This window comes from Papaver somniferum, chromosome 6, assembly GCF_003573695.1.
Source record: "Papaver somniferum cultivar HN1 chromosome 6, ASM357369v1, whole genome shotgun sequence".
In the NCBI taxonomy this organism is placed as follows: Eukaryota; Viridiplantae; Streptophyta; class Magnoliopsida; order Ranunculales; family Papaveraceae; genus Papaver; species Papaver somniferum.
The window spans coordinates 27,805,335-27,825,849 of record NC_039363.1 but is presented as its reverse complement, the minus strand read 5'-3'; the positions used below and the strand labels follow the sequence as shown (position 1 = coordinate 27,825,849).

Here is a 20,515-nt window from a genome sequence, read left to right as displayed (position 1 = left end):
TTTTCTTTCGCCAAACTTTCCTTTGAAAAATGTTTTTATATACGGAAGGTCAGTTTTGGAATTTAGAAATCAAATAAAAACTGAATTTTAAAAAATTTATTTGAATTGGGGTTTTTGTCCCAGTTTTGTTTGAAACGGTTTTTATTTGTTAAAAATAATATGACCGGTTTTTTCTTATCACTAGTTTGTTCACCTAGGAGTTTTGTCACTAGTTTTGTTCGCTTTATTACTTGCAATATTATCAAAAAAACCTCTTTTTTCCGATTTTTGTGTTTGAACACCAGCAACAATCATACGATTTAATGTCTTCATACTACTACTTAAAGGTAATGTCTTCAATACTATAATACTTTCTGTTAACGTTTTTCTTTCTGATTTTTTTAATGCTTATGGTTCATACTTTCAATTGATGTTTTCAAGTTGCTAGTCTGTTGGGGACTATTTATGGGTTTAACGATGATGGGTTGATAAAGTTTAAAGCGTATAGAAGGGAATCAAGAGTTTTTATGGGATGGGTGGCTATAAAGTTTAAAAATTATAGAGATAAAACAAACTGGCGGTGTTGGCTGTGATAGGAAAGGCGAAAAAAGAAAAGCGAAGATGAAGAATAATCAGGGAAAATGTAACAATTTTCTAATTTTTCCAGACTTACTAACAAAGTGAAGGATACAATAGTAAATTCAATTTAAAATTAATTTTAAAAAATTATTTATAATTAAGTAACAAAAACAAATACAACACGGTCAATGCAGGTCAACGTCAAATCCAAACCCTAAGTTGGACAAAAGTTAGACCAAACACTAAAATCCGACAGAACCGTATCAAACACTAAATAACCCAATTTATTAAAAGTAAAGCCCCACTATTATTCGCCAATTCTTTTCTCTGACTGATGTACCCCTTTCACCAGTCCCTGCTGCCATTACTTATCGTCTAACAACTTTTGCAGATGTTTTTTCTGAACCTATTTCTTTACCTCCTCCTAGAGTGTTAGATCATAAAATTCCATTGAAGCCCAATTCAGAACTGATGAGTGCCAAATATTGCATATTTCTACACCTTTTTTGTTGGCATTTAACTCATCTTTTGCGCTTTAAAATCTTATATTATCCCGAATTTTGTATTTTCATTGTTTTCAAGAATAAATACTTGTACTAATTAATTTTACGTTTTTAGGTACTAAATAAAGCTTGGATGAATAGAGAAGCCAAAATAGCAGAGAATTTGTGGCGATGAAAGAGAGACAACAAATACCTCGCTAGAAGGTAGTGAAGAATATTGTTTGTATCTCATCCGCAAGTGAAGAATGTTGCTTTCACGTCTCAAAACTAGAAGTGGGCTTAAGATATTAGCCTTGAAGAAGACTTGGGCCTAGAAGAAGACCTTCCAAGAGATAAAACCCAAGGTCTAAGACCCAAACCCGCCACCATATCTTGTGCCGTTAGATTCGATACAGATGCTCAGCATCCAAGGCATATCCACAACTGTGCATCAACGTGTGATACTTCCGCCTCACACCTGAGCATCTTCTATCCTTCCCCTATTCGAGCAGAGCCAAACACCAACTTCTCTTCGTACTCATTTTCCCCAGCTCTGTAAAAACCATCAGTTCTCTTCCTCCATCAATCACTTCCATTTCCGACCACATCCAACCTATCAGCCATCCTATGCAATCAATCAACCTCCTAGCCTCTTTCTATCTCCATCATAGCTTCTACCCCACAACAATAACCCTAGAAGCTAGGGTTGAGAAAGATAAGGCTAGGGTTATCTTCACGACTGTAGAACATCACATCAAGGACTTGCAGAGTTGAAATTGCAGAAGGGGTTTGTCGGGAAAATGCGTTCTGAGTGAGTGGTTGCATTTTAATTATCAAATTCTAGTAATTGAGAAGAATTTGGTATATAAATACGAGCTACTGGTGTGTAACAAATCATCCAATCTTAGTTGGAACAGCTAGTTATCTTAATACAATTGTGTTTTAACCATCTTCAGTATGTTCTAATTTCATTTGCTAGGGTTTAGATGAAACCCTTGATCATATGCTAGGTTATTCAATTTCCAGTTATTGCTCTTGTCGTGCTTCATTGCTTTAGGAAAGATAGTTAGCTAATGGATCAAATTAGCCTGTGATTAGTTGTACTGTAAGAAGACATCTAATACTAGGGGTGACTTAGTGAAGTTGGTTGATAAATCATCCATCTGAGACCTTCAAGGAAAGGGACAAGAATATAACTTGGATTTGTGTTGCCTTAGTATAGGATTAGGAGGTAGATTCAATCACCCTAGTACTCCTCACCTAGCTGTTAGAATCATTCCACTGCTTCTTTACTTTACAATCTGTTTTATTGTTTGTTCTCTATCAATCATCCTTGTCGTATCAACACCCAAACAATCATCTTGTCACTGCCTGTTTATAATCAGTTTAGTAAGACTTTGAAATCAATTCTACACCCACCTTGTCTCTATGGGATCGACCTGTATTTACCCTATCTGCAATAGACGATGTGCCTTGCAGTTTGACATAGTCGTAAGCTTGTTTACAGACCTAACAAGTTTTGGGCGCCGATGCCGGGGACCCGGTGGCGGTGTAGCTGATCTAAAAGTTCCACTTTACTGTTTTTTTAGTATTATTGTTTGTACATGTGTTAGTAGACTGCATCTTGTTGTTAGTATTAGATGTAGTTTTTAAACTTCAACCATTCTGCATCTTCCATTCCTTTTCTTTTTTTTTACTTGCATTTTGTTTTAAGTTCACTCTTATACCAGCATCATATTCTTGTAATCTGTTTTAGCATATTAGGTTATCTGTTGTTTTTCAATTTGTATTCAACTCTCATTGTCTCTACTTCATTTAGTTGTAGCTGTAGCTTAGTTCTTTAGTATATTAGCTGTAGTAATTGTAGTTTTTATCATTCCATTGTCATTCGAATAACTGCATCTGTAAGCTGTAGATATACTTGTTTAAATTTTAGTCATTGGTATAACTTAGCATAGTACATCTGTTATATATTTTGCATTTTGTTCTCTTTAAAGCCGCTTGTCAATTCATCTGTAGTTGTGTCACATCTCTGTAATATAATATGTTTGTTTATAGTCTGCACCCTGTGTTAGTTTTAGCTAATAATCTTAATCTGCAGCTTTATAGTCCTGGCAGTAGATTGATAACATCATTGTCCTGTATCAGTCCATACCTGTCTTGAGTCAGTTCATTTTATAGTTAGTTCTTAATTCTTTTAGTTTATAGATCATTACAATTTCTAGCTTATTTGTTAATTTTAACTTTCTCAGCCTTAAGCACACTACCATCTGTTGATATCCTGCATCTAGAATTCTGTGAATATTTTGAAGTTTCTTTCTTTTTACCTTTGATAGTATCATCTCAGTAGTATAATCCATCTTGTATATCTCGTATCTTGTTCTATTTCAAGCTTTCTGATACTATCATTTGTAACTATAGCTGTAAATTTAAAATTTCAATCACTCTCATAAACTGCATCTCATCATATTAGTCAGTAACGTTACGTTTCATTATGTAGTAATCATAAACTGTTATCTCATAGAAGCATCATTTAGCTGTACTTTTACATTCAGTTTACCATTTACATAATCCTGCAAATGTATAAAGTAGTTCATTGTCACTATCACCCTGTATAATTTTCCATCCCAGCATTCTGCATAGCATCTCTAGTCTGTTTACTTTCACATGTCCACGGTTTCTGTTTCGTTCTGTCATGCTCAAAGTTTTCAACTGGACAAAGCTCAGTTCTCAGTTAATACTTCAGTATAGTTCACATCATCTGCCCTGCAACTTTAAGTTGTTAACCATCAGTGATAAACAACTACTTTTTTGCATCTCTCTGCCTTTCCTGTACAATTCTGGGAACTGATAACTTCTTTTGAGTAAACCAGGTACCTGTGAAGCTGTTGTAAAAGCCAAAGAAAAGAAGGATAAGGAGCAGCACAAATTTGTGGAAGTGCCTAAACCCGGTTTATACCCGCGGTATCGTTTTCGAAATCCCCTAACTGGCATGACTATGTGAATGCTATTTTGGCCTGCTAAAGCTAGTTTTTCTTTGCATAGCCCTGTCAAAATCCCTGCAATACCTTTTTGTGCATGAACTTGTGGTTCTTGAGTAACGTATTTGATATCTGAAATTTGTTATTTATGCGAGCATATCTCAGTCACTAAAAATCTTTATATTTGTCTGCACATGAGTGTGAATCTCTGAGTCTTCTAAGCATCATCTGTGACCTGAATTTGGCACCTGCTTGTTATTTCAATTTTGATCTCTTAATCTCGACATAACCTGAAACTGACTGTCATTTTCATAAGCATTGATCTGTGATATTCGAGTAGCATGTTGATCTGCTGAATCGGTTGAGTCCTGTGTGCTATCTATATTCATGAACATACTAATTCTGCATCATTTCTGAAACACTCTGTATCCGTGTGTGTATGCATCACTGAATCCGTTTGTCCTTACCCTTAGCTTTAACTCACTGATTTGCGCATTGCTGCTTGTCTGATTTGTACGAACATATCAGTTCTGTGTGCATAGAAGAATCCCTAAGGCTAGCTTTTGATTCTCGGAACTCTGTTTCCTAAATTTTGATTCTCTTGGTTGTTAGTTCTTGTCTCTGTAACGTAGATAGTATGTATGCTAGGCTATGATTGTTACCCGCACGGTTCGGAGAGCACTGAATTAGAATGAGAGCCACGAAACTCGCTCAATTCGCAGATTGGTCTGCCTTCCGCTAAACAAACCGACTAGTTAGAATTAGCCAAGAGAATATTGTTGATATTCCTAGTTCTGAAGTACACAGTCCTGACCAATCTGAAACAATGGGTGAAGAATTGAACCAGGACCGCAGTATGAAGGAGCACATGTACCCAACTAGGGCAAGCCTGCCCTCGTGTATTGTTTTACCAGCTGATGCTGGTCAATTTGAGCTAAAATCTAGCACAACTCATATGTTACCTGTGTTTAGAGGGGTTGATGCTGAAAACCCTTACAACCATGTAAGAGATTTTGAAGATATCTGTGGGACTCTGCATTTTAACCAAATGTCGGAAGAGTCCCTCAAACTGAGACTGTTCCCTTTCTCTTTGAAAGAAAAAGCCAAGTCCTGGCTACATGCCCTACAACCACAGTCCATTAGAACATGGGAAGATCTTACAAAAGAATTTTTTAAAAGGTTTCTCCCTAACCATAAGACTGCGACAATTCGTCAAAGTCTAAATAGTTTTGTGCAACTAGAAGGTGAGACCTTGGCCAAATATCTAAAGAGATTTAATGAATTATTACTCCAATGTCCTCATCATGGTTGAAAAATGGAGACTTGTGCAAATTTTGTACGAAGGCTTAGATGTCACCCGAACCACAGTTGAGTCAATGTGCAATGGTACATTTATTGACAAAAGTGCTAATGAGGCTTGGACTTTCTTAATCGAAGTCGCTGAAAATACTCAGCAATGGGAATCCATCCATGAACCTAAAAAGACTACCCATGTAGCTAATGTCCATAGAATTGAGTCCGACTTTGAAGGAAATGCAAAGATTGCATTTTTTGGCTACGAGAGTGGAAACGCTAGAGCTGCAGAAGAATGTGAAAACTACTGCCCCTACTCTCGGTGACCAAATTGAGACAGCCATTTGTGTGGCATGTCACGGTTCAGACCACTTAGTGGCTAGCTGTCCATACCTACAGGAATTTCAAGAGTCTAAAACCGAGCAAGCCAATGCTTTGTATCAGAAGCAAGAGAACAACCCTTATTCTCAGACCTACAACCCAGGGTGGAAAAATCACCCTAACTTTTCATGGTCTAAGGGGCCTGTACAAGGAATTTTGGCAGGAAATAACCAAGGATACTCATATCCCAAAAACCCTCAAGTGCAATCACACACACAGTACCCTGTATAAAAAAAGCCTAGCTTTGAAGATAGTGTCGGTCTGTTGACCCAAAATTTGTTGCACCTTCAAAAGACCACAGACCAACGTTTCTTGAGTCTATAACTTAAAATGGGTCAATTCTGTGATGCATTAAATGAAAGAGAAAAAGTTAAACTCCCTAGTTAGCCCCAACAAAATCCAAAGAGTGCATTTCAGGAAAGTACGTCAGCTTGCAATGAGTCCTCACATAATCAAGTGAATGTTGTCACCACTCTTCGTAGTGGTAAGGTTGTTGATAACAATGTAGGTGTACCACAATCAATTGAGTTTAAATTAGACTCAGCGGTGCACACAACACCACAGAAAACATCTAGTGTAGAAAAGGAATCTGAGCATGATAGTGACTCTAATAATTCCACTGATGTTAATGCTTCTTTACCATCTTTTGTGCCTGTTGCTCCATTCCCACAAAGGTTGGTGCAGCAAAAAGAGAGTAACCAGTACAATGAGATGTTGGAAATGTTTAAGCAAGTCAATATAAATATTCCTTTTCTCGAAGCAATCAAACAGATACCTGCTTATGCTAAATTCTTGAAAGATCTATGCACACAAAAATGGAAACATCATGTGCATAAACGTCCCTTTCTTACTGAGCAGGTGAGTTCAATTATTCAAAACAAGACCCCACCTAAGTTTAATGATCTAGGTAGTCCAACTATCACATGCACTATAGGTGTCCATACAATCGATAGGGATTTGTTAGACTTAGGTGCTAGTGTGAACTTATTGTCATATTCTGTATATGTGCAATTAGGTTTTGGGGAGCTGAAACCCACCCCTGTTACGCTGCAATTAGCGGACAGATCTGTAAAAATTCCTCGTGGTATTGTTGAAGATGTGTTAATCAAGGTTGATAAGTTTTATTTCCCGGTGGATTTCATTGTTCTAGACACTCAACCTGTGCAAAACCCAGACTGTCACATTCCTGTTATTTTAGGACGTCCTTTTCTGGCGACGTCCAATGGTATCATAAATTGTCCAAATGGAGTGTTGAACTTGTCATTTGGAAAATGACTGTGGAGTTAAAGTGCTTTTCGGGTTAGCCAACAACCTATGATAATGAATTGTATGAGGTTAATATGATTGACAATCTGATCCAAGACTCATTGCCTAACATCTTATCTGTGGATCCTTTGCAAGCATGTTTAGACGATTTTAACCTAGATCTTTTTGATTCTGAGTACATTAGTGAAGTTCACTCTTTTCTTGAATCTGTGCCGCCCATGGACATTTCTAAATGGCAGACTGCAGTGGAACCACTTCCACTCTCTGATTCCAAATCTGCCCTGTCTCTAGATGAACCACTTAAGCTTGATTTGAAATCATTTCCTGATACTTTGAAGTATGCTTTCTTAGGTTCTTATGATACTTTTCCTGTGATTATTTCATCATGTTTAGACACGAAACAAGAAAGTAAACTTTTAAAAGTGCTTAAAGAACATAAAGAGGCCTTAGGTTGGACCATCTCAGACCTTAAAGGTATAAGTCCAAGAATTTGCATGCATCACATAAATCTTGAAGAAAATACTAAACCATCTAGGGAAATACAACGGAGACTTAACCCCAATATCAGAGATGTTGTTAAAGGTGAGATTCTAAAAATTGCTTGATGCGGGTATCATATACCCAATTCCAGATAGCCAGTGGGTCAGTCCCATTCAAGTTGTACCCAAAAAGTCTGGCATTACTGTAGTTAAAAATGAAATGAATGAGCTAGTCCCGCTCGTGTGACCACAAGGTGGCGAGTTTGTATTGAATATAGAAAATTGAACACGGTAACAAAGAAATACCACTTTCCTCTTCCCTTCATTGACCAAATATTAGAAAGCTTGTCAAGACATAGTCACTATTGTTTCTTAGATGGCTATTCGGGTTATAACCAGATTCATATAGCACCCGAAGATCAACCAAAGACTACATTTACTTGTCCTTATGGTACATTTGCTTATCGTCACATGCCTTTTGGGTTGTGCAATGCACCCGCTACTTTTCAACATTGCATGATGAGCATATCATGGATGATTTTTCTGCCTTTGGGTCTTCTTTTGATGAATGTTTGCATCATCTTTCTCTTTTGCTGATTCGATGTAAAGAAAAGAATTTCATTTTGAATTGAGAAAAATGTCATTTCATGGTTAACTCAGGTATCGTTCTAGGGCATATCATTTCTGAAAAAGGCATAGAAGCAGATAAAGCTAAAGTTTATCTCATTCAACACTTGCCTCAACCTCGCTCTGTGAGGGAGATAAGGTCATTCTTAGGCCATGCCGGTTTTTACCGACTATTCATCAAAGACTTTAGTAAAATTTCAAGGCCCTTATGTAGTCTTCTTGCAAAAGATGTTGCATTTGTCTTTGATGATGCTTGTATGGAAGCATGGGAGCAATTGAAAGCCCTTCTTACATCTGCCCCTATAGTCAGACCACCTGATTGGACCTTACCATTTGAAATTATGTTTGATGCGTTTGACTATGCTGTAGGAACTGTTTTAGGTCAGCGAGTAGACAAACTTCCTTATGTGATCTACTATGCTAGTAAAACACTTAATGATGCTCAACTAAATTATTCAACAACTGAGAAATAGTTATTAGTTGTTGTGTTTGCATTGGATAAGTTTATATATTATTTGATAGGGTCTAATGTTATCATATATTCTGACCATGCTGCATTGAAGTATCTTTTGTCTAAAAAATATGCTAAAGCTCGTCTAATTCGACGGATACTCTTGTTACAAGAGTTTAACCTCGAAATTCGAGATAAGAAAAGGTCCGAGTTGTTGCTGATCACTTGTCTAGGTTAAATGTTGAATCTATTGATGAATCTTTGCTCATTAGAGAATCATTCCCTGACGAACAATTGATGCTTGTGTCTAAAATGCCTTGGTTTACTGATATTGTTAACTACTTTGTTACTGGAAGAATGCCCTTGCATTGGTCCAAACAAGACCGTTCTAAATTCTTGGTTGAAGTGAAATATTTCTTTTGGGATGACCCATGCTTATTTAAATACTGCCCTGACCAACTCATTAGGAGATGCATCCCCAATTCTGAACAAAGAGATGTCATCTCTTTCTATCATGACCATGCATGTGGAGGCCATTTTAGCGCCAAGAAAACAACTGCAAAGATCTTGCAGAGTGGTTTTTATTAGCCATCGTTGTTCAAAAATAGTCATGCATTTTATGTTGCTTGTGATCGATGCCAGTAATTAGGAAGTATCTCAAGAAGAAACATGATGCCCTTACAACCTATTTTGATTGTTGAGTTATTTGATGTATGGGGTATTGATTTCATGGGTCCATTTCCTAACTTTAAAGGTATGTTATACATTCTTGTTGTTGTTGATTATGTATCTAAATGGGTAGAAGCCATTTCCTATGATAGGTGTCTAAAACACCTAATTTTATATCTAGTATTTATGCTTTCTTTGCTATTGTCGTGTAAATTATGTATCTTATGTGTGCTTTTGAGTTATTTAGGTACTTTGGAGTCATTGTGAGCAGAAGAAGGAAAAAGTGTCCATTTAGAGCATAAAGAGCAAAAAGGATAATTCGCTGTTAAAGAATTACTGGGAGCAGAACTGAGCCAAGCCGAAGATAGGGGACAAACACTGCAACTTAGTCTAGAGAAGCAAGAGGCGGAATCTTTGATGGCCCTTATGTAAGGAGTAGGTGCCTAAAGACAACCAGTTGGAGTCTAAAGAAGAATTGCTAAAACCACCCATGGGTGTTGATAGCCGTACTATTTTTATTACCCTAAAACAACTCAAAAAAAAAGACATTCTTTTCTCCTCTTTCACACTGTTCATCCCCAAATTCCATCTTTGGCTGCTGCTGTTGAGAAATGATTAGGAGATGGAAGTATTGATGGAAGAGATCGATGGGTATCAAAGAAAGAATCAAGATGTTGCTATGTTTGTGAAGATTACAGGGAAAGAACAAGGAAATTGTGGTTGCTGTTCAGAGAAGATGAAGAACTGAAACAAGGGTTAATTGATGATGTGTCGATTGATTCATGGTTGCAGTCTGTGAGAAGATGGATTCATATGAGATGAAGCAAGAACTTGTGGAGTTGCTGAGATCTGCTGAGATGCTACTGTAGCTGTTGACGATGAAGAATTTGAGAAGACGAATCTGTTGCTGCTGGTAATTAGGTCAAGGAAATGGAGAAATTGATGAAGAAACTCATGGGTTTTGAATCTTGTAGCCGCCGTAACAAGATCGAGAGGATGGTGCTGATATTCATGGGTCCTGGTGACGAAATTGCAAGGAGACGAGATGATGTTTGCTGCCATGGGAATCGTGGTTGTGAGAGAATGGGTTGTCGAATCTGGGATGAATTTGAGAAGACTTGTTACTGAGATGGAGATGATGATTTCTGAGAAGTTTTGATTCAGTTGGTGGAAGAAGTGGTGAGGATTTGGAGTCCAAGGGTATGTTCAAAGAATTGGACATGAAGAGAATCAGTTGCTGTCACCTAATTTGGGTTTTATTGTGGTCCATTGAGATGATGGCAAGGCTCTGGTATGAACTGGAAGAAGAATCTGTAGATGAATATGGAGTTGCAAGCTGGTGTAGCAGGTACAAGCTCGAGAGGATGCAGCTGGTTGAGTTCTGGACTGCAGGGAATGGTGTTGTTTTGGAGTGTATGGCGGTTTGGATGTGAGATGGCATTACAGGAAATGGTATTGCAGCTGAAGATGGGGTTTGGTGCTGTGTCCGAGAACTTGTCGCTGCTGTGCTGTTTCAATGGGAACTAAAATTGGGAATGGTTTAAGCTGATGCTGTTGATGTTGGTGATAGAGACAGGGAATAAGAAGATGGCTATGAAAGGGTCAAGAAGGAGCTGAAATGAGTTTGCAATCTGGAGAGTGTGAAATGGATTGCAGTGTTGTTGCTGCCATAGGTTGCAGTTGCAACTGGTGATGCTACTGCCAGGGATTGGCAGGATGTAGTGATGCTGAGAAGGCTAGAGCTGGATGATTTTGAAGCTGTGAGATAAGCAAGAGAAGACAGAATCGGTGTCGCTGAGGTTTGAGAGGCTGCAGTTTGCATTGTAGTAGTAGTGTGTTGCTGTTTTCTATGAATTGATACTGGTGCAGTGAAGGTCTTGGTAATGGTGCAAATCGAAATTGTGTTGCCAGTGAAGATTTAGGAACCAAAATGTGCAGGGGAGATGGTTTTGCAGGCATGTTGCAGTGCAGAAATGGAAACAATAATGTTGGAGCTGTAAATGGAATGAATACTGATTATGGTGTTATGGTTACTGGCTGTGAACCGAGTATGTGGAGTCCCTTTTGATGGCTAGGCATTGGTGGTGCTAAGCTTGGAGGTTACAGGGCAGCTACAGTAGGGGTCAGAGATGAATGAAAGTGTAGAGCTCAGGTGAATGATAGTTGCCAAGTTATCGCAGGTGATGTTGCAGGTGGTCTGAGCTACATAAAGTGGCGGATTTCAGAGTTGGTGGACTGGAAATGTGGCTGAGAGTATTGCAGGTTGAGTCTGCAATGGAGAATGGCTTTGTATGTGGCTTGCAGGGTAGGTAGCTGGTATTTGTTGCGGTGTTGGAATGACTCGTGGAGATTGCAGCTGAAGTTTTGTGGCTGAATGAATGGATGCTGCCATGAGTTGGTTGAGTAGTTGCTGCTATACCGATGAATTACAGGCTAGGGACTTAAAACTGTGCAGTGAATATGCTGAGCTGCAGGTTACAAGAAGATGGAGCTGTGACTGATGGAGTGGCAGGTGATGAATGGCGAAAAGTGATGGTTGAATTGCATTATGGGCGCTGGAGCATTGTTGATACAAATCTTGACAGATGAGAGATGAAGAGCAATCATTGTGCTTGATTGAAGCATGGCCTGTGCAAGCTGCAATGGCTCATGCCAAACCCAGTCAGGCTAGTTAGAACCTGACTTCACCTGACTCGGTGATTGACCGGGTCGACTCAGTTGACCCGACCGATCTGACCCGTTGGCTAGTGACCGGTTTGACTTTGCCGGTCACCTGAGCTATTTTCCGACCACTTTTCGGCGACGATTTGGCAGAGTTTTTATATGAGTTTATCTCACTTTTGGGCCACGTGGATTTTCATCTAATGGGATTTGAAGTTTTGACCTAGTTTTGGAAGGGAGAAAAGCTACAAAAAGAGAAAGTTTTTTACAACTTTGGGACACGTATTATTTTCTACTTGGAGCTTTGGAGAGAACTTCTTCTAGGGTTTGCTTTTGTTTGTTTTCATCTTCTTTATTTTATTGATTATGATTATGATGAACTCCATTATTATGAGTAACTAAATACAATTATTGGTTATGGGATAAAAGTTGATTTCTCAAGCATGTTATTTGATTCTATGAATTAGTTTTGTCTCAACTTTATTGTTTCTGATTCATGGTTTATTTTATCTGATTTGATTGTTTGATTGATTGAGTCCGGAATCAATACGATTTGCTTTCATATCTAGAGCTATATTAGGGTTTTCAATACGAAAAAGTTGTTTGTCCTTGATTTTAAGTAGCATAATTGTGGGTAGTGCTTGTAGTGATATATCCTACTAGTCACATATGAATCATAACCTTGGTTAAAATGAGTTAGTGCTTTTACACGTTTGTTTGCTTTGATTAGTCTTATTCCATAAATGTTAAAGCTTTTAGGGAGTTAAACTTAATTGTGCTTTTACACTTTGGGTTGCTTTTTAGGAAGAATTCACATATGCATCTTTTAATGTGGTTGTGATGAAATTAGGGAATTAGCGGGATATTCTTGCGATCTAGTTACCCTAGGACTTTTAATAAATGCGAGATTAAAATATCAATTCTAGTCATTGATGAAAATACATGTTTGTGAATGATACTATCCCATGACCAATATCTTCTCCTTATTGATTATTCCAACTATTTGCTTTGCTTTACTTTATTTTATTATATTTGTTAAAACAAAAATCTCCCTTGGTTATCTTAGAAACTGAAAATTACATAACAACAAAAGCCTCTCTGTGGATACGAACTCTATCCTACCACTTACTATATTATTGTAGTTAAGTAAGAAAGTTAAATTATATTTGACGGTTGACAACCGATCAAATTTTGGCGTCGTTGCCGCGGAGGCATGCGACTTGTTATTAAGTTTTTTTGTTTTTTTTTTTTAGTTTCTTATCATTACTTCCGCTTCCATATTTGCTTTTTGTTTCTTGTCTTGTTTCTCACTTGTTTGCGAGAATTGTTTTCAGGTACCTAATCCCTGGCTTCTAAAGATTGAAACTATCCAAGGTGCGGAATAGCCACTTGAAGAGGCACAATACTCCAACCAAGTCAAGGTACATCGGAAGAACAACAGTTAGAAGTGGAAGAAGAGTTACAACAAGAAGTTTTAGAACAAGAGGAACTGGTTGAAAAAGAACCACATTTTGAAGAAGAAGAAGAATAAGCAATGGATGATGCAAATCGTACACTCAAGGACTTGGCATCTCACAAGTTGGATACACAACAAGGGTGTATTCAAACAAACTCTACTTTTGAGATCAAGCCGGGGTTGCTTAGAGAATTACCAAAGTTCCATGGCATGGTGAATGAAGACCCAAACAAGCATCTTATGGACTTCCACACCATTGTCACGGCCATGCTTCCAGCGGATATTGAAGCAGATGGTGCAATGTTGAAAGTTTTTCGATTCTCGTTGATGGATAGTGCGAAGGATTGGTTGTGTTATTTACCTACCGGAAGTATCACAACATGGAATGGGTTGAAGAAACTCTTTTTAGAGAGGTATTTTCTTGCATCAAAGGCTACTCAAATTCACAAGGAGATTTGCGGGATGATGCAAAATGTGGGAGAATCTTTATATAAATGTTGGGAACGATACAAGAGATTCGTGGCAAGCTTCCCTCACCATCAATTCAGCGACGCGATGATTATCCAATACTTCTATGAAGGACTCCAATCAAGCGATAGGAATCTTCTTGACGCTGCGGGTGGTGGTGCACTAGTGAGCAAAATGGTGGCACAATCTAGAGAATTGATTGAAAACATGGAAGCAAACTCCCAACAATTCTTGAGTCGTGGTTCGGATGTGCTTCTTAGAAGAGTAAATGAAGTGAGCAAGGTGGAGAAACTTAGTCAACAAATGGGTAACATGACAGGTATGATGCAACAAGTTGCAGCCGCGGTGATACCAAGTTCTTCTCAAGGGTATGAAGACTCCAATGAACAAGCTAATATGATCTTCCCAAATCAGAAAAGACGGTATGATCCCTACTCCAACACTTACAATCTGGGATTGAGAGATCACCCCAATTTTAGCTACGCGAACAAGTAAGGAGCGGTTCAACAACCTAATTTCAACCATCTGAGTGGATTTCAACCTCAACAACAACAATTCCAGCCGCGTCAACAATTTCACCAAGCACAACAACAACCTCAAAATCAGGGGTCAAGTATGGAAGAGTTGATGAAATCTTTTATGCAAAGGACGGAGAGCACGGTTAAGGAGTTGCAAAATCAAGTTGGTTCTATTGCTATTGAGTTGAACCAATTGAAGGCAAAAAATAGTGGGAAACTCCCTTCTCAACCTATTAACCCAAAAGGGGATGTGAATGCTATTACGTTGAGAAGTGGTACACAACTTGTGCAACCCGAAGTTACTGATTCGGGCAAGGTGGAAACACCAAAGGAACCTATCTTGGAGGAGAAGAATGAGGATTCTCTCCAAACTTCTGAGGTACCTATTCCTAACTCTAAAACTCCGGTTTCTACTTATGTTCCTCCTTTACCTTTCCCTCGCAGACTCGCAAAGTCCAAGATGGAGGAACTAGAAAAGGAGATTTTAGACGTTCTAAGAAAGATTCATGTAAACATATCGCTCGTAGATGCTACAAAAATAAAAATGTCTCTCTTTTTTTATATAAAAAAAAATCTTCTTCTTTCGCTCCTTTCGCCTTGCATTTTACTCCAGTCTTTAAGTATTCACGAAAAGCTTTGGCAAAATTTTCTTTCGCTCCAAATTCCAAAATCTGAAAGAAAAATACAAAAACCCAAAAACGTAAAGAAGAACAAATAAAAATAAAAACCTAAAAATAAAATCTAAAAAATCTAGCCTAAAGACAAATCCGCGTTGGCGGCGCCAAAAATTTGATGTATTTTCAAAGTTGTTGTAGTAATAAGATTCGTTCAAGACTTGTGAAAGCAGATTTTAGATTTAATTTTAAATAAAAATATAGAAAACTTAAATAAAAGTGATACGAAAAATATGGAGAAAACTGGGGCTATGGATTCCACTAATTACCAATATCAAAGTGATTTTATATTCTCTAATTATAATTATGCAAATCCTTCGTTCAAATTGATTTTAAATATTGCAAAAGTTGATTTTTTTAGAAATAACAATTGTAAATTGAAAGTATGAGACATCAAAACCCTAGGCTAGCATGCTCCATCAATTGAAATAACAATTGTTTAACAAAAACCATTTTTTCTATTTATTTATCAAGGCAAATAATCATATAATAATTGCATAAATTAAATAAAATAGAGATTACCACATTTTATTGGCGAAATAGCTTCCTCCGTCGCCCCAGAGGATGGGTTTAGCTCATCATTATATAAACTTGCTCAAAGTATTGATTCATGCTCAAAATTTGTTTAGAAAGATGAAATGGAGAGAAAATAATGAAAAATCGGGTGTTTGCAACGTTTATAATTGTTGCAAAACACTGTTACAAAGAACGATAGAAAAGAACTGCTGTTGTTGTATCTCTGCGACCCTCGTGTGTCTGTCGTTGTCACTGTTGATAAACGACTTCCTCTGGTGGTATTTTGTTCTTCGTGTTCTTCCTAGCAGCAGCAGAAAAGTTTTCTCTGCAACACGATCAATCTCCTCTGTTATTACTCTAAACTCTCCCAAACTCTCCAGACCGCTTCTATGTGATCCTAGGAACCTATTTATACCCAGTAGCACCAAGAAATCTCGCTATAACTCAAGATAATTCTCTCTTAACTCGGCCTTGATGAAAAATATTCTGGGAATATTTTCTTCCCTGATTTAGCTTCTCACGCGTTTCTACATCTGCAAAATCTCCTTATTTATCTTTGTCAAGGTCCAAAGTGTTGCTCGAGTCATCAAACATGAACACGTTTAAATTCCTCACAACTCGTGCAAGCTCATGTTTTTCCTCCAACTCCCTGTTTGGATTAAACCAAGTTATCCAGCCAAATTTGATCGAAACAAACACCCATACCAGCTCTGTTAGGACATATCACAACTACCCATGAAGTTTCAGCGATTGAATCGCACAAAAACTCCTCCAAAATCCGATCGAAAAATCTGCCAGTGAAGTGAATATTTTTCCCGCCATTTTTATTTTTGAACTGTTGAAGATGAAGTGCCCCTATCCTTTTCTGGGGTGCGAATAGCAGATGGGTGCTGAGGACAAATTTGGGCGCTGAGGATGAATTTGGGCTACGCTTAACCGTGGGTGTCCCTTAGACAAATCTGGGGTCCGTATAGCAAATGTCCTCCAGGGGTCCAAATAGCACTTTTTGAGCAACTTTTTCCACACAAGTGTATTTCTCCAAAAACACCTACACAAACATAAAAACACCATAATAAGTACAAAATCAAGCACTAGCAATAGAGACACTGAGGATAATTCAAACACAAAAATGTGTCTATCAAATACCCCCAAACTTATTATTTGCTAGTCCTCGAGCAAATCTAATCTAGAAAACAAAAATGACTACACTTAACACGTGCAGCAAGCCGTTAAACCACTAGGTGGCCCTAGTGGCGGAGTGTTGTCTCCGGAGGGTTTACCAGAGGTGTACCCACAAACCTTTACTCCAGACCCTAGCTATCTACGCAGAACCTTGGAAAGCACTAAAGAATCTCCGTGGTTGGCATACTCTCATTGACTACAGGAGGAAGTACCCTGATGCGAAATTCCAATTGTTGTACACGAGTTTTCACTCAGCATACTAAAATTCATATATAAGTGACAGAGCTCTACTCAGACAGCTTCTGTACATCATAACCGGAGTCAACCAATCACATGGAAAGATTAAGAAGATGGATAAAGAGATGGTTAAAAGTGAACGGTGTTTCCCATATCTGTCTGAAGGCCTCTGCCAAGGTGAACCTATCCTAATGGACTGAGATACCGGTCTGACTAATATCAACACAACTGGCATATACAAGGGGACCAGTGGTCGATAAACCTAACTCTAGGTCAACACAACTGGCATATACAAGGGCACCAGTGGTCGACTTTATTGAATTTATTCTGGTTGGTCTAATGGTCTGGTCTGGTCTCATTTTATTTTATTTTATTTTATTTTTATTATTATTTTTTTTGGTATGTCAATCACTCTATTCCACCCTAGCAAAGGTAACAACTTGAATCGTGTGCCCCACCAAATCACTTTAAAAAAATAAAAACAGAAGGATTATGATTCAACGAGATATGGCGAAATTACCATGTTTTTTTTAATTCTAACACCTGAGCTCTGTGCTTTTATGAATAGACTCTTTAGATGTTTCCATCAAATCAGATTGGTTCCTCAACTCCTATAACCAAGATGTTCCCCTCCACTTAGATTGGTTAGTGCCAACCTTAATAAGCATAAATTTCTAGTCTCTGGAGTTTATTTATTACATCTAAAAGCTAACAAAAAGTTTCTTCCCCACCCCCAAACTTAAATCTAACATTGTCCTCAATATTTCTAATGAAACCGAACAGTAAAGTAACATGAGGAATTAATAAATAGATAAGTCGGAAAGATAGTACCTGGGTGAAGAGAAAAATCAAAAACTAATATACAACAACATACAATCGCCTTGATGGTCTATCAAGGGTAAACAGGGTCCTCCATAGGGACCTCCTCAATATCACCTGTAGGAAAGGGCTCTAAAAAGGGTTTCAATCTCTGACCGTTAACCTTCTAAGAACTACTACCATCCTGTGTCTCGATCTCAACAGCTCCATGAGGAAAGACAGTGCGAACAATAAAAGGACCCGTCCACCGAGAACGTAACTTCCCAGGGAAAAGATGCAAGCGGGTATCATACAGAAGAACTTTTTGACCTGGAGAAAATAACTTTCTTAAGATATTTCTATCATGCACAAGTTTCATTTTGTTCTTATACTCCTTAGCACTATCGTATGCATCTCTACGAATCTCTTCCAACTCATTGAGATGGAGTTTCCTATGGGCTCCTGCCTTGTCAAGTGAAAAATTTAACTGCTTAACAGCCCAATAAGCTCTATGTTCTAACTCAACAGGTAAGTGACATGCCTTTCCATACACAAGTCGATAAGGTGACATTCCAATGTGGGTCTTAAGCGCAGTACGGTAAGCCCATAAGGCATCTGTAAGCCTAGACGACCAGTCTTTCCGATTAGGATTAACTGTTTTCTCTAATATACGTTTAATCTCCCTATTGGAAACTTCTACCTGACCACTAGTCTGTGGATGATACGGGGTAGCTACCTTATGTGTAATACCATATTTCTTCATCAAAAGCCTAAAAGGTCCATTACAAAAGTGCGACCCTCCATCACTAATTATAGCTCGCGGTGTACCAAAACGTGTAAGTATTATTTTTCAAGAACTCAATCACAACCCTATGGTCATTGGTTTTACACGCAGCCGCCTCAATCCACTTAGAGACATAGTCTACAGCGACAAGGATGTATAGTTACCAAAAGAATTAGGAAACGGACCCATAAAGTCAATACCCCACACGTCAAAGACCTCCACAACTAAAATAGGGTTCAAGGGCATCATGTTCCTACGGGAAATGGTTCCTAATTTCTGGCAACGTTCACAAGTCACACAGTAACTGTGGGAGTCTTTAAACAACGAAGGCCAATAGAATCCACACTGCAATATCTTAGCAGCAGTTTTCTAGCACTAAAGTGACCCCCACAAGCATGATCATGACAAAAGGAAATAATACTGGACTGGTCACTCTCAGGTATACATCTCCTAATAATCTGGTCTGGACAATACTTAAACAAATAAGGATCATCCCAAAGAAGTGCTTAACCTCAGCTAAAAACCTAGAACGATCTTGTTTACCCCAATGTTGGGGCATTCGACCAGTAACAAGATAGTTCACTATATTCGCATACCAAGGTAATTGGGTAACAAAGAACAATTGTTCATCAGGAAAGCTATCCCTTATAGGAAGGGAATCATCAGGGGAACTAACAACTAGCCTAGACAAGTGGTCTGCTACAACATTTTCGGCACCCTTTTTGTCTCTAATGTCTGGAGAAAACTCTTGCAACAAAAGGATCCACCTAATCAATCTAGGTTTTGTATCCTTCTTAGAAAAGATATTTCAAAGCAGCATGATCAGATATATGATGATCTTAGAACCTAAGAGATAGGGTCTAAACTTGTCTAAGGCAAACACAATGGCTAACAGTTCCTTCTCGGTAGTGGGTATCATTCAGAGTTTTGCTAGCATAGTAAATCACATGAAGTAATTTGTTTTCTCGCTGACCTAGCACAACACCAATAGCATAATCTGAAGCATCACACATGATCTCAAAGGGTAGGTTCCAGTTGGGTGCCTGGACTATGGGGGCGGTAGTGAGTAAATTCTTAAGCTTCTCAAAAGCCTCTAAACAAGCATCCAAAGACAAACTTAACATCTTTTGCAAGCAAATTGCAAAGAGGTCTAGAAATTAGGCTAAAATCCTTAATGAATCGACGATAAAAACCTGCATGCCCTAAGAATGACCTAATATCTCTTACGGTTTTTGGGACCTGTAAAGTCTTAATAAGGTCAACTTTGGCTTTATCTACCTCTATACCCTTAGAAGATACGATATGCCCTAAAACAATTCCTGAACGAACCATGAAGTGACATTTCTCCCAATTAAGCACTAAATTTTTTCCTTACACCTAGTCAACACTAGTGACAAATGATGCAAGCACTCATCGAAAGACGAACCAAACACTGAAAAATCATCCATAAAGACCTCTAAGAACCGTTCTACCATGTCAGAAAATATGCTCATCATGCAACGCTGAAAAGTCGCAGGGGCATTACAAAGCCCAAAAGGCATGCGTCTATACGCAAAGGTACCAAAGGGACAGGTAAAAGTGGTTTTCTCCTGGTCTTCTGGGGCAATAACGATCTGATTATATCCAGATAGCCATCTAAAAAGCAGTAGTGACTATGTCCAGCTAATCTCTCTAGCATCTGGTCGATGAAGGGAAGGGGAAAGTGGTCCTTCCTAGTGACCTTGTTCAATTTCCTATAGTCAATACAAACACGCCAACCCGTGGTCACTCGGGTCGGGATTAACTCATTGTTATCATTCTGGACTACAGTAATACCGGATTTCTTGGGTACAACCTGAACGGGGCTGACCCACTTACTGTCTGAAATGGGGTAGATAATGCCTGCATCTAACAACTTAAGGACCTCGCTTCGAACTACCTCTTTCATATAGGGTTTAGTCGACGTTGCATCTCCCTAGAAGGTTTGGTATCACTGTCTAAATAGATCTGATGCATACAAACAGTGGGACTTATACCCTTAATGTCAGTTATGGT

General features: G+C 38.4%; 1 long non-coding RNA gene across 1 annotated transcript; it reads left to right on the top strand.

Moving 5' to 3' along the window:
• Positions 1-1,605: 1,605 nt before the first annotated feature.
• On the top strand, positions 1,606-12,271 carry LOC113287211. The gene is made up of 2 exons (XR_003329858.1): positions 1,606-1,851; positions 3,914-12,271. It is a non-coding gene; the product is annotated as an uncharacterized LOC113287211 (long non-coding RNA).
• The last annotated feature ends 8,244 nt before the right edge of the window (positions 12,272-20,515 follow it).